This window comes from Chiloscyllium punctatum, chromosome 47 (assembly GCF_047496795.1).
Source record: "Chiloscyllium punctatum isolate Juve2018m chromosome 47, sChiPun1.3, whole genome shotgun sequence".
In the NCBI taxonomy this organism is placed as follows: Eukaryota; Metazoa; Chordata; class Chondrichthyes; order Orectolobiformes; family Hemiscylliidae; genus Chiloscyllium; species Chiloscyllium punctatum.
The window spans coordinates 34412843-34432398 of NC_092785.1; the positions used below are offsets into that span (position 1 = coordinate 34412843).

At 38.3% G+C, this 19556-nt stretch overlaps 1 long non-coding RNA gene and 1 pseudogene across 2 annotated transcripts in view; one reads left to right on the top strand and one right to left on the bottom strand.

Annotated features, from left to right (window-relative positions):
• The window catches only part of LOC140468572 (uncharacterized), a 50947-nt gene extending 41401 nt beyond the window's left edge, over positions 1-9546 (top strand). For both annotated transcript variants that reach the window (XR_011955695.1, XR_011955696.1), the window contains exons 5-6: positions 1961-2030; positions 4231-9546. This is a non-coding gene — a long non-coding RNA (uncharacterized lncRNA). The remainder of the gene's footprint in view (positions 1-1960; positions 2031-4230) is intronic.
• An 8591-nt stretch (positions 9547-18137) lies between these two features.
• LOC140468695 (U2 spliceosomal RNA) lies at positions 18138-18315 on the bottom strand (annotated as a pseudogene).
• Between the last annotated feature and the right edge of the window lie 1241 nt (positions 18316-19556).

The window sequence follows — 19556 nt, forward strand, 5'->3', positions numbered from 1 at the left end:
TCCTCTCACAGCTCATCCCAATATGTGAAAAACAGTGTGGAAAAGTTGCCCCTCAGACCCCTTTTAAATCTTTCCTCCTCACCTTAAAGATTCTACGGTGTAAATAATTTTTAAGACTGCAAAGTTATTAAAAGTTGAGAGGTATTTAGAAGCAGCATAATACTTTATTCATACTTTATCGGTGTTCAAACATTTGTGTCTGAATTAAGAAGAAAATAAAAAGATAATGAAAGTGAATATGAGAGTGACCACAAGATACAGTCCATGACATTTGATAGAAAAAGGAATTTGCATAATCTCGTGACTATTTAGTGTTAATAAATAATTTACTTCTCAAGTACTAAAGCAGTCCAAGCCCAATTCATACTTTAATCAGTGATGTGAAGCAAATAAATTCAAGATGTTGTGATCATTATAATGAACAACAGTTACAAGTTGAGACAATGTTGGTTGAAAAGCAATTCAGTCGACACTTAGATATTTTCTAATCAACTCTGAGGTGTTTTGACACATCTCTGTTGAAGGTGGGAATTGAACCCATGGCTCCTGATCTACTAGTACACACATTACCATAATATTCCCATGCAGGAAGGGCAGGACTATAATCACATACTTACTGTGTTTATTCACAGGGAAAACTGCTCAGATATTTATTGTTATAATTGGACTAGGATTGTATTAGACAGTTCCATTGTGTAATGGATAAAAAGAATTAGTAATTTCTAATAATGATGGAACGAAGCAACAATGGTCTTAAATAAACATAAATCTCATGATAATCAAGTAAGTCAATTTGTTTGAAGCAGTTATTCATGTGCATAAGTTAAAATTAACCTGCTTTTTAATGCACATGAATTGGAAATAAAGCATTAGTCATTCAATGTGACTACTCAGCGATGGACAACTTCCCTCATTTTCAAAAAAATGTGATTTCTAAGAATTCAAGATTTATTGTAAAAGCATAGAACAAATATTTGTTAATTCTGGTTTATTTACACAAGGAACACGTGTAATTTAAATAATGCTTAACATGAAAAATACTTAGCTCTTATTGTAATAATCAGAACTGTAACAATGTTAGAATTGAAGTGAAATACAATCAATACAAGATTGTAAACAAAACTGTGGATGCTGGAAATCACAAACAAACTCAGTAATTGCTGGAAAATAACTCAGCAGGTCTGGCAGCATCTGTGGAGAGAGTTGGGCCCAGTGACCTTTCTTCAGACTGCACTTTTTCTTACAACCAATTCAATCCAGCTAAGATTCCACACTTAAAATTATTTTTGCTAAGATTAAGAGATTGTAGAGTGCAATATTGTTTGTATCAGTTGATGTACTGAGACATAGTTCCACATATACAGCTGGAGATATTGGATTTCAACAATGATTACCGGTTAGATTTTGGTAATAATTAGTTTTAAAATGGCTGATAACAAATTTAAGAATGATGAGAAAACCCCTATTGCAATGTAATTGTGCAATATGTTGGAAAAAAATTAAATATTTATGTGAAAAATAGTTAGCAATTTCTTAATTGATAAGACTGATTAATGATCCTTCCATTAATACGAGAATTCAAATAAAAGAGAATGAGAGAGTTAAAATGAGTGTTGGGTGAGAGAACTTTGGTTGATTGCAGGTGTGTTGACCTGAAAAGAATGTCAATGTTTCATTATGATACTGGCCTTAATAAATAATGGATTGAACGAAAATGTAAATCTCATGATGGTGTGATAATTGAAATGACAATTAAATAATATTTAATGTGAGAATGCAACACTTAAGATGATACAATATTTTCAAAGCAGTTTGTACTGGATAATGAATTAAAATATTGGGTTAATTTTTAAAAAAATCTCACTTTAGAAGATTATTCATCAGAATTATTCTGTCATTGAAAAAACCTCATTTCTTCAAGAATTCTGCATTTCCCTCATTTCCTGTCTTTTTTCCACAGGGATCTGTACTGGAACCCTTCTGTTTGCGATGCAATTATATAGAAGTGACATGGATTAAAATCTAATTGGGTGAGTTAATAAGTTTGCAGATGATATAACGTTCAGTGCAGTTGGGGACAGTGTAGAGTGTTGTCAAATGCAGCAGGAAAAAGAGAAATTGCAGATATGGGCAGAGTAATTAAAGGTGAAGTTTAATCCATACAAGTGTGAGGTGTTTCACTTTGGAAGCTCAAATGTTAAAAAAAAGTAGATAGTTAATGGCAGGACCCTAACAGCTTTATTATTCAAAGGGATCTTGACGTTCAAGACCATGGCTCCCTGAAAGTGACCATGCAAGTAATTAGGTGGTTAGGAAGGCAAATGGCATGCTTGCCTTTATTGGTCAGGGAACTGGTTACAAGAGTCAGGAAGTCATGTTGTAACATTTTAACACTTTGGTTAAGGCATACTTAAAGTATTGTATTCACTTTTGTTCGCCATGTTCCAGGAAGGGTATGGATGCTTTGGAGAGGGTACAGAGGGCATTTACCAGGATGCTGCCTGGATTTGGAGAGGCGAGAAAAATTCAGATTGCTTTTTTGTGAAGTGGCGGAGACTGGGGGAAGACTTGATGGAAGTCTGTACAATCATTAGATACGTAGATAGGGTTGACGGTCAGAAAGTTTTTCCCAGAGTTGAAGCGTCAAAAACTACGTGACATGTGTTTAAGGTTAGGAGGGGAAGTTCAAGGGGCATGTAAGGGGCAATTTGTTTTGTACACAGGGAGTGATTGCTGTCTGGAATGGACTTCCAGGGTTGGTGGTGGCAGCAGATACATTAAGGCTCTTTAATGTTCATTTCGATAATTTGGAAGGATATGAACCAAGGGTAGGCAGAAGGGATGAGTTTCTTTTGCATTATGTTCAGCACAACATTATGGGCCAAATGGCCCATTCCTGTGCTGTACAGATCTTTGAGAGAAAGCTAATGTCTATCTCATATGACATTTAATCTAATCAATATTTAGCCACTGGTGTCAGAAATAGGAAGGAAATAAGTAGATAACGAACTTGACTATAATCTAAAAATATAGTCAATTAAATTTACAGAGGTAATTTTTTTATATTTGTTCTGAATTATCAGATTAGCAACTTTGATGGAGATGTGTTTAAATTGTTTGCAGTTATTGATGTTCTGACCCAAAATTACCCTTGTTAAACTGAAGATTGGACCAGAAACCTGTTAGAAAACTTGAAAATATTCAGTAAGGTGCGATGCACATCATAATTTCTTACTGCCTATACTACAATAACAAAATCTTTCAGGTCTACACCAAAAAGCATTGATTTGCAGCCAATGCTCATTATAAATATCTGAATGCTACTCGTTTCAACAATCAAAGTAATCTCAGCCTCATTTATAAAGAGATATCTTAGACATTTCACTAATAATTACTGTTTATGTTGACACATTGCTCGTTCAAACATTAATGAGATTTCTCATTAATATTCAGTTCAATGATAGCATATTAATAATTTAGTTATTAATATCTAATAATTGATCAATCCAGTAAGGGATATAACAGTGGAATTATGGCTCAGTACATTAACTGATGGAAAGTTATTGTTGTGTTCACTCTCCCAATTATTGTGAATATCGATGTGTATTTTGATTTGATTTGATTTTTCTTCAACATGAAGTTTTATTGTATTTCTGATCACAGTAATAGTTAAATTTTTTAAAGCTAAAAAAATTCAAATTTGTGACTTTTTTGTCAACAAGAAAAAAGAATTTACATGCGTATGTTCTTTTCTTTATCAGAGTAAATTTTGAATTGTTGGAAGTTATACATATGTGTAAGGAAGGGGAGCTGCCTGCAGCTGAATAGTCACATTGAATGATTTTTTATTGCGATTACATCCTGCTGCTAATCATTCTAGTTATCTTTTCATTTCAGGAAAAACTGCTTTAAACATATTCCACAGTTGTATTTTGCATGAATTTACAATAAGCGCATGGTATGTGTATTTATCTTTCTTTCATTTCCATGATTTTAATTTTTAAGTAAGAGCATATGTGCTTAGTACCATATCACAGCAAACCCGTTTGGAAATATTGAATCACTTAATGTGTCAGTGTTCTAAAATAGATTACCAATTCATTGTTAGTCCAACAATCACACAGTAATTTAATTTAGGTTTTGTAACAAATATCGTGAGATTCACATTTCAATTTAAATCATTATTTCATAGTGCCAATTTTACTAAGAAAAAATTATCTTTTATTCCAGGTCAACACAACCACAAACCAAGCAATGATCCCTCATCCAACACTGACAGGAAATATCTGATATCTTCTCATTTGAATGTTCACAGAAATCATTGGATTCATATTCAGCCTTACAAATGAAGATACATCTGATTGTTTTCGACTCCAATTCTACATGTTGCGGATTGTAATATGACATTTCTAATCATTTTAAGTTTACAGTGACTAGTTTTAACACTAATTGTTACTTATATCTAATATGTAATCATTGATCAAATCAGTATAGTCGGCTTTAAGTGTGGAATTAAGTCTCAGTGACGTAAGCATATTGCATGGTACAGTTTCCTAATGGTAGCGAATGTTGATTTTTATTTTAATGCTGAAATCCTTATTGATTTGCTGCTGTAGGGAAGCCCTGAGTAGCCTGCCTTGGAATTAAAACACAAAATGGTGGAGGGGAGATAAATAAGACCAACAGTGTGTTTCAGTCTTAAGTTAAAAAAAGAACATTTTGTACAATCCTACTCCAAGTCCATAAGCATGCAATTCCAGACAGTCATATTCCAGATAGTGATAAGAGAATGCAGGCACACAGAAAAATGACCAACCCTGACTTTCATTAATGAAAGAATAATTGTCCCAGTGAATGAATAAACACCAACTGCAGGATAGAGCCCAGCTAACTTCCACAGCGGCTGTCAGGGAAACAGGCAGGGTTTGATTGTCAGAAATAGTTACTATTTTAAAATTGCTCAGAACATTTAAAACTTTTCTAATTACATATTCTTGAGAATTGTAAATAAGGCAAAGTGAGAGGCCCAAAGGACTGCAGAAATTAATTTTGTAATGTGAGGAAATAAAATGCACAGAGATCCCAAGGCCTGGAGATTATAGCACCTGTAAAACACCATGAACCAATAGGAAATTCGGGCTATCCATATTGATGTTCATCCAAGATTAGGTGTTCTACAGGATTGGGTGTCTGTATCATGATGGAACGACTGTAACCACATTGCATGTGGACATTGTAATACAGAAGGTGTGTAAAAATACTGCTTTTTACTGTACACATTAGTGTGTCATGGACCTCCCTTCCTAGATTGGCCTCGGGGGGATGATCCCTGCATTAACTGATTGCAGCATGAGTAAACATCTTCCACTTGCCTGAGTTCGGCCTATCTCCTCAGTCTTCATTCCCTGTCAGGGGAAATCACTCCTACAGCTATGGTGACATTTAAATTCAATACAAACACTTATTATCTGTGAAATTATTCCTTGCAGAGCGATATCATTTTCATGTTAATTTTTTAAATTTTTGTTTTCAAGAAAACAATGGAGGAACATCCATTTGTTATTTAGTTCAACTTATACTAAATTTTAAATTATTGACAGGACTACACATGGGGGTGGCGGGGGGAAGAATGATTCTTCAGCTCAAATGTCACATTAAGTGACAATTTCCATTTTTCAAATCATGTGACCTCCAAAATGATATTTATTTTAATTTCATTTTGAGGTAGTTTTATTTTCTTCCAACATTAGTTGTCAATGAACAATAATCACACAATTATTAGTTTTTTTTGCTACAAAATGACTCCCTGTACCAAATGTCATTGACTCCATGTTTAGTGCATAATAATACCCACTTTCCCATCCTCATTATTTTCTTCCTCGTTCTGACATTTATCTAAACATTTATCATGATAAAAGTTACATTAATAAAATAGACATGAACCAACCAAAAAAAAGTTGAACGATGTTCAATTGTTGCTGAGATTTTTAATTATTAAAGCCACGTTTTATATTTTAATTTTCAGTTTATTTATCTTAATGAATAGACAATCGACATCAGAGCAAAGTGCATTCAAAATATTAAGTCAATTTATCTATCAGGATTTTAGAAACAATTATCAATTACAATAATTACGCAATACTTTAACTTAGGCTTTATAACAAGTACAATGTGCTTTTAATACCTTCCATATTTCTTAGTGTGAGTGCTACAACATTAAAACTTGTTTGATAAGGCCAATACGCCCACAAAAGACCAATAATTGCCATTGCAACATCATTTGTAAGTATCTGACTTTTGCTCATTTGAAAGATCACAGTCTTCTCAGCCATTGAAATTCAGAGAACACCAGTTAATTTACACTGCAATATTTCTCTTCATTTCTGAACATTACTCAGTGGAATAGTAAGAGGAGATACCTCATTATTCTTAAATTCATTAATAAAATATTTCAAATCGATTTGTTGCCAAAACCTAATAATTGTTCAATTCGGTAAGGGGTGTACATGTGGAACTATGTTTTCATATAATAACTAATGCAAGGACATTGCAATGCACAATCACTCAATCATTCTAAATATTGCTTTTCATTTTAAACTTGGAAACACTTTTGAATTGATTTGATTAGAAATCACTTCAATGTTAACATTTATTGTGTTTTTAATCACAATAACAATTGAATATTTTTCACGTGCAAAATCATTGAATTCCGCATGAATTTTTTGAAGCACACAAAAAAGGGTTGGCATCTCTCTTCTTTCATTAAACAACCACAGGAAATGGTGACTTAGAAATCGTGTATTTTAGAAAGAATGAAAGTTGTCTTCAGCTGAATAGGCACATTGATTGACCAATTCATCATTTTGTTCCAATTTACGTGTAGATCAAAAGCATTGTAATTTGCATTTCTGAAAATGTGGAACTTATGAACATATAGAATAATTATATTCATTTTTATTTATAATGCACAGTAATCACACAATTCTGTCAAGTTGTCGTTCCACAAGTGATCATAAAAATCATGTTAAATTAAGACATTTGTTAACTCCCATCATTATTGTAAATTACTACTGAATTTTCAGAAGATTGTACACAGTATCCAACCATTTAATTCCAATCCAATTATCGCAATAAACATCTGATTAGTTTTCAGCCCTGCCCAGCCTGGTTGGGAATGTTATGAAGGAATCTAGTGCAACTCTGGTCGTGTATCTGTTACCAGACCAGAGTTGTCTGGTCGTGTCTCTGTTACCAGACCAATTTCAATTCCCACCTTGCACAGAGCTGTGCCAGAGCAGCTCTGAATGTTGAGAAGAAAATATCTAAGAATCGAATGAATTGCCTTTCAATTCAACATGAGATATGTTTTCATTTGTTGTTCATTCCAATAATCACAGTATCTGCTATATATATTCTTCAGTCCGCTAATAACAGAATGTATCTAATTACACTCAATCAATATTCTTTGCAAAATATTTGATAATGTTGCATTCACAAAGATGAAATATGCAAAGTAAAGATAGAACTTGATGCTTCAAAGGTATAAATATTAGAAAAAAATTAAGTTATTCTTCAGTTAAATAAACAAATGCCACTTCCTACTATATATCAATTTTTAGTTATTGATCTGTTTGAGTTGTCTGAAATTTGTTTTTAGTTTTCCATTCATCTATTTATATTGAATGTACGATTGAAATGTTCTGAAAATATCCGAGTGCATTCATTTGAAAATTGAATTTGCATATTTCTCTCTAATCCAGTTTATTGCATGATGACTTAACAGTGTTTTGTTCAGCAAACCTCCTGAATTCCGAAAAATTGTCTAATCTTAAATAAGATCTTTCACACCCAGTTATCAGTCTGTTCCTAATTCATGTAAATATCTAAATTTATTGAAATCAATGTTCACACAAAACAGTGCACATAAAGCGACACAAAGATATTCATCATCAGCTGATTACTATTCAGTGGAATAACCTGAGTAAGTATCTTATTGTTCCTAGGACAAATGACAACAATAAACATTTATTTACTATTCTATGCAGTTAATGCAATTGAGGTGCTATATTTCAGCTCAGTCGTTAATGTTGATTTATATTGTTTAAACCAATAATTCTACTTTATCACAGATATTGACTATACTACAATAATGTTGTAAAGCAAATCTTTGTCAATCTAACAATCTTTAAGCTCCTTTTTTGTTGTGTGTGTACAAGAGACAATTCAAATTATAACCATTTTTATTACAAATTGAACAAATACTGCATTTTAAATTTGTGAACTTCCCACATTTTTGCAAAAGGGTTAGCCTTCACTGTATATGTCACATTTAAAAACCTGCTATTTCAAATCATGCGTGCTACAAAATGATTATTGTTTTCATTTCATTGTGAGAAAAGAACTGCTTTGACCATGTTGATTTTTTTGGCATTTCTATTCCAACATTATTCATCATTGTACAAAAATGACAATATTATTAAAATCACATATACGCTACATGTCATTGACTACATTGTTCAGTTTCAAGCTCACTTTCATGACTTACGAATTCTCTTCCTAATTCTGACAGAAATCTTTCAACATTGATCATAATATTGATCATTTAATTGATGTAACATATCTCTACAAGGAATCCGTCTAATGGAAATTCACAATTCTTGTATTACGTACATTTTTTACTTAAAAAAAGAAGAATTTTGCTCAATAATCACTGAATGGCTCATTTTTCTTCAATCCATAAAGCTAGGTACAATGTTTTATGCCTCAATTTACTGATCTTAATAAATATCCAATCAACATCACAGCAAAATGCTTTTGAAATATTGATTCATTTTAATTCTTCAAAATACAGCATTCATTATCAAGTCATTGCCATTACAATAATGGCACAATTATTTTTAAATAAGTCTTTTGAACACATACAATGAGATTCACATTTAGATTTAATCCATTATTTCTGAGTACTAATAGTACAGTATGAAAATGCCTTTATTTTTCAGGTCACCTACCCCACAAAGGAACCAATGACTTCCCATCCAACGTCATTGCAAGTATCTGATGTTAGCTCATTTGAATGATCACGGTCATCTCAGTCTTAAAATTCAGGAAAATGTAATTACTTTTAACTGAATTAATACCAGTTCATTTCCAGACATTGCTCAATCACTTGCAAAAAGAGATTATTCATTATTCTTTAATGCATTGACAGACTTTGATAATTCAATTGTTGCTGATTTAGAATAAAAATAATAATTATTCAATCTAGTAGGTCGCGCAAATGTGGATTTACGGCACAGTACATGAACCACTGCAAATGTATTGCAGTGCACAATCTCTCAATCATTGTAAATATCAATTTTTATTTTATCTGTTGAAACATAGTTGAATTCAATTGATTATATTTGACTTCAATGCTCACATTTATTGTGTTTGTAATCATAATACAGCTTACGGATGTTTCATGCAACAAAATCAAATGAAAAAGAATTAACATCTCTATTCTTTCATTCAACAATGGCAATAAATTTTCATTTTTTAAATTTTGAACATTTTGGAAAGAAAGGATGTTGTCTTCAGTTGAATTCTTGCAATGACTCAACTAATTCACAGTGTCCGCTACTTATTCTCTTTGGGTTCCTATGAAAAGAAGTTAACTAGTTATTCTGGTTGTAATTTCCTGGAAAATATTTGACAAATGTTGTGGTTTTAAAGGTGACAAGACTAAGTGCTCGTAAGTCATCAGTTATTTTGTTAGAAACAGCTTGATTCAAACATTTCGAACACAGACACACACATACACACACACACACACACACATTGTTATTCTGCTGTGTAACAAGAGGGAAAACAAGTCGCTTTCTTCGGCATTAAGTAAATATATGCCACTTCCAATTATTCATTAGTCAGCTAATTACCTACATTTGTCATTAAAAATTGCAATTCGTCGAAACATTGTTATGAACTTTGATCAAATTAAACTTTTAATTATTGTTTATTCATGAATTGGCGGGATTTTGTATTTTTTATTTTCATTACACCTATTCGTATTGAATGCAAGATTGACATTCTTTGACAATGCCGGAGAGTGTTCATTTGAAACTTGTTTTTGACGTATCTTTCACTGATTTTACTTATTGCAAAAGATTACATGGTACCTCAGTGGTTAGCAATGCTGGCTCACAGCGCCAGGGACATTGGTTTGATTCTCTCCTCGGGGGACTGTGGGGACTTTGCACGTTCTCCCCAAGTCTATGTGACTTTGCTGTGGTGTCCTCCCACAATCCAAACATGTGCAGGTTAGGTGAGCTGGCCATGCTAAAATGCACATTGTGTTCAGGGATATGTGTATTAGTCAGCAGTAAATATGAAGAAATATGATTGGAAAAAGTGTTTGGGTGGGTTACTCTTTGGAGGGTCATTTTATTCAAACAAATGGCCTGTTATCGCACTGAGGTAACAGGGATGCTTTCGTGGCATCGCTAGTATTAAGGTGCAGCCATGTTGGAACTGAAACGGAGGAATCTCCAGAGAGGCTGCAGAATGACATCGCATCCATTTGAGTTTCTTTAAATCACTGACGAGCAGGAAAATGTAAACGGCGAGGGCGAGTGGGGAAGTGAGGAAGTTGCAGCTGTGGTGAAAGTCCAACGGTCCTTCTGAGAGTGTAATTTCTTTCATTGCTGTTGCTGATTGAATGAGCCACTAACGTGTGAACTGCTCCAAAATATGATTCAGAACCTCTGGTGCCAATTCTCGCAAGTTGAATAACGACAGACACCTTCCAAATGAGGTCTTTCACAGACGCCTTTGGGGTACATTTGACAGACAGACAAGTTCAGGAATCCGTGGTGCGCTGTGACACCAGCACATCAGCTTCTTCCCTGTCTTTGAACCGAGCCGCCTGCGCAAGGAATGCAAATGCGGTACTGCTTTTCTTGGAAGGATCAGAAGGGGGTAACTACACTCTCAAACAGAATGGCATATGATCAGAACCAGGTTGGAGAAAAACTTTACAATGCTTTGCACTGTTAGTAAATGGAAAATGGAATTGCATTGCATTGCACTACGAGAGAAGATTTATTCAAGCAAACTCGAAAGCAGGTTTGCACATGGGAAAGCAAGCAAGAAAGCTCCGTTCTTGTCTGTCAAAGGCTGCAGTTGAAGAGCAAAGCAGTTTCTGCCCAGTTTCGGACTGGGGACCTTTCGCGTGTACGGCGAACGTGATGACCACTACACTACAGAAACCAGCCTCGGTCGCCCCCCGCCCTGCGGCTCAGTGGCATCCAGCACTGAAAGTTGAAGCCATTCTACCTTTCACCTTTCTGTTTCCATGAGCTCGTTGTTTAATGGGACTTGTTTAATTTTGGCGATGTGGTGAGCATGGACGAGATACACCGAAGTGTCTGTTTCCACGCGGTGTACCCCAATAACGTTGTGTTGCTCACACCTGCTTTAAAGAATTACGTGTTCGCGGAGCTTACCGTCGCAGTCTGTGGCAAAATCATTTCATCTGTTCGACTGCTCACGGGAAATGTAGTAATGTGAAACACTGCAGAAACGAATGACACCCTTAATTTTGCTCCGACTGACCATACTCCGTGAAAGTTTCCCAGATTCTCAATTGAGGATTTTTGCAGCTGGAAGTTACCTCAGAAACCCTGTTAATTCGTAATGGATTGAGCGAATCGCAAAACAGAAAGCATTTAACACGGAACACAAACAAAACTGGAAAACCAAATGCATTTTCAGACACAGCGAGCATGAATGCTAAATGTGAGACAGTCCGGGGGCATGAGCCATAAAGTAATCACACAACTAACAACAGGGCAATTCCAAACTACTCTTTCAAACATACTGGAGCCTGAGTGCACCACCACTTCCCAGACAATGCTGCAAAGAGACAAAGAAAGAACATAATAAGAATGGGCCATAAAAAGTGAATTTCACCAATCGCAGTCTCGATTAGATTACCTTTCCCTTCCGATGACTCCAGGACGGAAATGAAGGAAGTGGGAGAAATTCAATAACATATGACATCGAAATAGATTGGAACGATTTTCTCATTGGCCAGAAAACCAAATAACGACGAGTCGACTCACCGTAGGACTCTGTTTCGCAACAGCGATGAAATAACAGTCTCCATTCGGTTCCAGTAAAAGCTCAACTTGCCTGGAACTGAAAGCAACAGTAGAGCTGCTTGCGATTTTCCTTGCGGGAGGCGAACACGATCACGACAGCACAGACACTTTGGAAAATTCGGCACTTTCCCACACCGCAGTCAATTCCCCGGGAAGCAAATCCATTTTTCTTCTGTTTTAAACAGAAATGCAGCAGGGATTGAAACAGCATTTTAACAAGCTGTGCCGGCGGAGCTGTTCAGCAGAAACAGCAGCGGTGGGATTCGAACCCACGCCTCTGTCGAGGCGGGAGCCTTAATCCAGCGCCAATGTTTTGCACTGTAAGTAAATGGAATTGCATTACATTTCACAACGAGAGCAGATTTGTTCAAGCAAATTCGAAGGGAAGGTTTGCACATGGGAAAGCAAGTAAGAAAGCTCCGTTCTTGTCCATGTAAAAGGCTGCCGTTGAAGAACAAAGCAGTTTCTGCCCAAATTCGAACTGGGGACTTTTCGCGTGTGAGGCGAACGTGATGACCACTGCACTACAGAAACAAGCCTCGGTCGTCCCCTTATTAGCCATGTGATTGCATAAAGGGTCTGTACTGAGTTGTAATGGTCCATTTTCTATGATTCTTACTCCCTGTATTATCCGAGCAGTTCCATATTGGGCCTGTACTGCGGTGTAATGTTCTATGTTCTCTGAGACTAACTTCCTTTTTTAGCCGAGCGGTTCCACGAAGGGCCTGTATTGCGCTGTAACGCTACATGTTCTATGAATCTAACTCCCTGTATCAGCCGAGCAGTTCCATATTGGGCCTGTACTGCACTGCAATCTTGTATGTTGTATTTGTCAAACATCCTTTATTAGCCGAGCAGTTCCACGAAGGGCCTGTACTTCGTGATAATGCTCCATGTTCTTTGAATCTAACTTCCTGTATTAGCTGAGCGGTTCCATATAGGGCATGTACTGCGCTGTAATGTTCTATGTTGTATTCGTCTAATGTCTGGTGTTAGACAAGGGGTAGCATAAAGGCCTGTACTGCACTGTAATGCTCCATATTCTGTGAGTGTAACTTCCTGTATTAGCCGAGCAGTTCCATAAAGGGCATGTGCTGTAATGCTCCATGTTCTATCTTCTGGTTATCCTAGACCAGTATGGGCCGAAGGTGCTGTCTTTATGCTGTCAGACTCGATGACTCTATGATTCTATGACATTTCCTTTCCCAGATAATGACCTGATAAGGCACTGCAAAGTGTCAAAGTGGTGGAGACAGGCCTTTCCATGAGATTTTATGATGTACAATGAGTGATGATTTCATCTGGGAATCTGTTATTACAAGTACCAGTTTTGATCGGCTCTATCTCAGTATCAACTCCACACAGTGAGAGGATGGTGAGGACTATATTCATGACGGTCCCCACAAGTTGATCTTGGGGCCTGTAGGAATCCTAACAAGTATGCTGACCAGTGAATGTTGGCTTTCAGTTATTGGAGTTTAAAAACAATTTGGCTGATTTCGCAATGAATGTATCAAGGAAAGGGTACTCCATTTCAGTGGTGAATTTTAGCATCAGGTGGCGATCATCGAGCTTTATAAAGAAACTCTTTAATGCAGATTCAAATGTCGCAAACATGTCATCTACATGTTGAAGATATGCAAATGGATAGAGGCTAGGTATCATGCCATCAGAGATGTGTTTTGCATGGTTACCAATAAAGATGTTAGGAAGAGTTTTCCCTCAAGAATATCCCATGGCAACACTATCTATTTGGTCAGACACGTTGTTATTGGAACTGAAGTCAACTGCACAAGGTGCTCAGTTCATGTGTATCATAGACTCCCAACAACGTGGAAACAGGCCCATAGGCTTAAGAAGTCCACACCGATCCTCCAGACAGTAAGCCACCCAGACCCATTCTCCTATTACTCTACATTTATCCCAGACTAATGCACCTAACCTGGAACACTATGGGCAATTTAGCACAGCCAATTCACCTAACCAGCACATCTTTGGATTGTAGGAGGAAACCCATGCAGACCTGGGGAGAGTATCCAAAGAGACACGGGGGACAATATTCACACAGACATTTACCCAAGGCTGGAATTGAACCCAGAACCCTGGTGCTGTGTTAACCAAGAAGCCATGATGCCACCAGAAAGGAAAAAAGAGATGATGTTTGGTGAACACTGAATCAGACACAAGTGGTATGTCTGAATTTCAATGGCTTATTTGAACTGTAATAATAATAAGCTGGCAATGTTGAAAGAGCACGTGGGCATGTTGTCACTCTCAGAACGTAGCTCTCATGTGGTCTTCGTAATCATGAGGGACTCCTTCACTGTGCATGTGGAAAACTCATTTAGATATGATTATAATAGTTTCACAAAGTATTCAGCCAATTCAGGCTGTGCAGATTCAGTAACAGATATGATAGGACAGAAAAGGGACATCGATTTTACATGTCATGGGGAACCCAGACTTGGTGGGTGCAGTGAACCGTGAGAACAATTTCTATCATTGGCATCATTCGGCAGGTTACCACCTTCAAACACGCAAGATCAACAGCTGGGTGCATCTGCGCATGCGTTAGAAGCAACAAATATAATTCCGCAGGACCCTGGTTCATGTAGGCAAACAGAATTTTTACAGACATTGCACTTATTCGATAAGAAATGCATCATGGAGACAACCAACCACTGCTGTATCCCCATGCTGACACCCCGACCAATCAGAGTCCACCTATCGGGTCTGAGAATTAAGATTGACGGCTAACTGTTTTTGCTGCAATGCCATTTTAATGATGAGCTAGCCAATCAGCATCACCTTTCACATTTCAACTCCTTTTGCAATGTTTTCGAAACAATAGAACTGGTTGCCACCTGTACGTGAGCAATATTACTGATATAGTTTGCTTGAAAGACTGGGATTACAGTTTGGGATAAGGTTGATCACTTTTTGTTGCCTTAGAAATTCACCGTAAACAGAGTGGCTAGAAATTTGGTGAGTTCAGTGAATCTCTTTCTAAAAGTTCAAATTTGTTTGACTTTGAGACATAACAGCTTAGCTTTAATAAACATTCATTAGTGCACAAAACCCATCCATTCTGCAGCCGAGCTTTGAAACTGTTCTTTTAAGAAATCACCACAATTACAGGAATACTGTGAAGTTCAGAGACACAGAAAAAAACTACACCAACAAAATTTATGCTGGGAGAAAGTGAGGACTGCAGAGGCTGGAGATCAGTGTCAAAAAGTGTGGTGCTGGAAAAGGAACAGATGGTCTTGAGGAAGAGCTTATGTTGGAGACATCGACTCTTCTCATCAGATGCTGCCTGACTGGCTATGTTTATTTAGCTCCACACTTTTTGAACAAAATTATCAATTATAAATTCCACAATTTACATCCCACAGGACCTCAAGTAGTAATCAATGTCATGTTACAGTGCAGAAGGTGGCGGTTTGGCACATCGTTTCTGTTCCAGTTTGTTAAATGTTATCTTTTTTATTAATTTGTGGGATGAGGGTGTTGTTGTCTCAGCCAGCATTTATTGGCCATCCCTAATGGTGCAAAGAGCAGTTCAGATTCCACCACATTGCTGTGGGTCTGGAAAAACATGGAGACCAGACTAGGTAAGGATGGCAATTTCCTTCCCTAAAAGCCATTCCAGAATAAGTTGGGTTCTTCAAACAATCAGCGATGGATTCATGATCATGATTACTCTCATACTTGCAGAATTTTCTGAAATTCAAATTCTATCATCTGCCATGGCAAGATTTGAATCTGGGTCCCCAGCACATTACCTGGGTCTCTGGATTAGCAGTCCAACGATAACATCACTGGGTCATCGCTTGACCTGCAATATTAGATTATACAGAATAGCACTTATTCTCTAAACTGCAGTGAACAGCAGTCCCTGTGTATGCTATACTAAACAGCAATTTCTGAGTATATGAAACAGAAGTCCCCGTGTGTATTACAGAGAGTAGCTGTCCCTGTCTGTATTATAGAGAAGAGCAGATCATGTGCATATTGCCGAGAACATTTGTTCCCATGTATTTTCTAACCCTTTCAAGTTTCATAACATGCTTTGAAGAGAAAGAAAGCCTGATATGCAACACAATAATCCAAAAGTAGCCCAACCAATGTGCTGCACAGCTGCAATATGACCTCTCAACTCCCATATTCAATGCTCTGTCCCATAAAGGAAAACATACTAAACACCTTCTTCACTAACATATCCATCTGTGACTCCCCTTTCAAGGAACTATGAACCGTGTTCCAAGGTCTCATTGGACACTCCCCAGGACCTTACCATTAAGTGTATAAACCCAGTCCTGATTTTCCTTTCTAAAGTGCAGTACCTCTCATTTACCTAAATTAAACTTCATCTGCCACTCCTCAGCTCAGCAGCCCACCTGATCAAGATCCTGTTATACTCTGAGGTAACCTTCATCGCTGTCCACTCCACCTCCAATCTTGGTGTCATCTGCAAATTAATAAATATACCTCTTATGCTCACATTCATATAATTTATATAAATGACAAAAAGCAGTGAACCCAGCACCAATCCCTGTGGCACCCCAATGGTCACAGGGCTTCAGTCTGCAAAACAAACCTCCACCACCACCACCATCTGTCTTCTAATTTCAAGCCAGTTGTGTATCAAAATGGCTAGATTTCCCTGTATTCCATGTGACCTAATTTTGCTAACCAGGCCACCATGAGGGAGCTTGTCAAAGCCTTCATCAATCCTCTTTGGTGATTCTTCAAAATACTCAATCCAGCTTGTGAGACATGATTTCCCATGCACAAAGCCACATTGACTATCCCTAACCAGCCCTTGCTTAACCGGATGTGTGTAAATCCTATCCCTCAGGATCCCTCCAATAACTTGCCCACAACTGATGTCAGGCTCACCGGTCTATAGTTCCTGAGAATAGCAGGGTATAGCATAGAGAACAACAGTCCCTGTGAAAACAGAGAACAGCAGTCACATTGTATAATGCAGAGAACATGAATCCCTGTGTCTAATATAGAGAACATGAGTCCCTATGTATAATACAGAGAATAGCAATCCCTCTGTCTATTACCAGTGCATGTGTAGAATATAGAGAACAGCAGTACCTGTGTATAAGAAAGAGAACAGCAGTTCCTGTGTCTTATCTGGAGAACAGCAGTACCTGTGTATAATATGGACAACAGCTGTCCCTGTGTATCATATAGAGAGCAGCAGTCGCTCTGTCCAATGTAGAGGTCAGCAGTTCTTTTCCCTGCGGTGGGGGGTCCAGAACTAGAGGGCATAGGTTCAGCATGAGAGGGCAGAAAAAAATCAACAGGATGTAAGGGGCAACTTTTTCATGCAGAGGGTGGTGCATGTATAGAATGAGATGCCAGAGGAAGTGGTGGAGCCATTTAAATTAAATTAAACTAAATTACAGCATTTAAAGGGCATCTGGTTGGATATATGAACAGGAAGGATTTAGAAGGATATGGACCAATGCTGGCAAATGGGACGAAATTAGGTTAGGATATCTGGTTGCCATGGACGAGTTGGGCTGAAGGATCTTTTTCTGTGCTGCACATCTCTCTGACTCTGTGCCTTAAATACATCAGATCTTTGCTTCACATTGTTCTTAAAATCTCTCATTTAATACATCAAAGTGACTCTCATCATCATCAAAATCCGAACTGTTGATTACTTCAATAGCTTCATGTTCTCCCTTTTGTTTTCTGAAATGCCGTTTGCCATTAGGTAGAGCTGGTGGGCAACTTTGTAAAACTTCTGTTGTTGGGAATTGGAGTTGGTGGGAAGGGGAAGCATGTACCAGGGATGAAGTGACAACATTAAGAGTGAGTGCTGAACATAACACGCAGAAAGACTCAAACGAATCGGATGGTAGAACAAGCTGATTAGCACGAAGGCAAGTCTGACTTGACTAACCGAAAGCTTTCCGCATTCGGATCATAAAGAATACAACATATAAAAAATAAATCTACTGTTCGCCTTTTTTAGTGGGGACGTGCACCATTCCCCGAAACACTGCAATACTGGGATGATGCGCGAAGTTATCGGAGCAAGCTCCTGACACAACTTCGTCCTGCAAAAATCAGATTAATATTCAGTCCCTAAATCAGGGACTTATCAGATATTAAAACTGACAAGAACAGAACTTTTTTTTAATTTCAAAAATATACTTTATTCATAAATGATTTGATGGTCTGTACATTGGATCATGCCATACATATGTCCATATTTACAAACACAGATTCGACTTTATTCTGGTCCTTTACAATCCTGTGCATTTTTTCAATCTTGTATATATACATATATTTGGCTGAGGCATCAGCAGAGCCCAAAAAAACGTCTGAACGTTCTTCTTTCGGCAGGCCGATCTTACACGGTGGTCTTTCCCCACCGCGCCTTGGCGGCAGCTGCCCCAAGCTTCAGCGCGTCCCTCAACACGTAGTCTTGGACCTTGGAATGTGCCAGTCTGCAACACTCGGTCGGGGTCAACTCCTTCAGCTGGAAGATCAACAGGTTTCGGACCGCCCAGAGAGCGTCCTTCACCGAGTTGATGATCCTCCAGGCGCAGTTAATGTTCGTCTCGGTGTGAGTCCCGGGGAACAGGCCGTAGAGCACGGAGTCCCGCGTCACGGCGCTGCTCGGGACGAACCTCGACAAGCACCACTGCATTCCTCTCCAGACTTCCTCTGCATAGGCACATTCCAGAAGGAGGTGTGTGACAGTCTCGTCCCCCCCGCAGCCACTTCGAGGGCAGCGTGCAGTGCGGCAGAGAGTCCGGGCGTGCATAAAGGATCTCACAGGCAGAGCCCTTCTCACCACCAGCCAAGCCACGTCTTGGTGCTTGTTGGAAAGTTCTGGCGATGAGGCATTCTGCCAAATGGCTTTGACAGTCTGCTCAGGGAACCGCTCGACAGGATCCGCCCTCTCCTTTTCCCGAAGGGTCTCAAGGACGCTACGTGCTGACCACTTCCTGATGGACTTGTGGTCAAAGGTGTTTTTCCTCATAAATTTCTCCACGAAGGACAGGTGATACGGAACGGTCCAACTACTCGGAGCGTTCCGCGGCAGCGAGGCCAGGCCCATCCTTCGCAACACCGGGGACAGGTAGAACCTCAGTGCGTAGTGACACTTGGTGTTTGCGTACCGGGGATCCACGCACAGCTTGATGCAGCCACACACAAAGGTGGCCATCAGGGTGAGGGTGGCATTGGGCGTGTTTTTTCCCCCATTGCACCGGTCTTTGTACATAGAGTCTCTTCGGACCCGGTCCATCTTTGATCTCCAAATGAATTGGAAGATGGCCCGGGTGACTGCGGCGGCACAGGTCCTGGGGATAGGCCAGACCTGTGCCACATATAGCAATACTGAGAGGACCTCACACCTGATGACCAGGTTTTTTCCCGCGATGG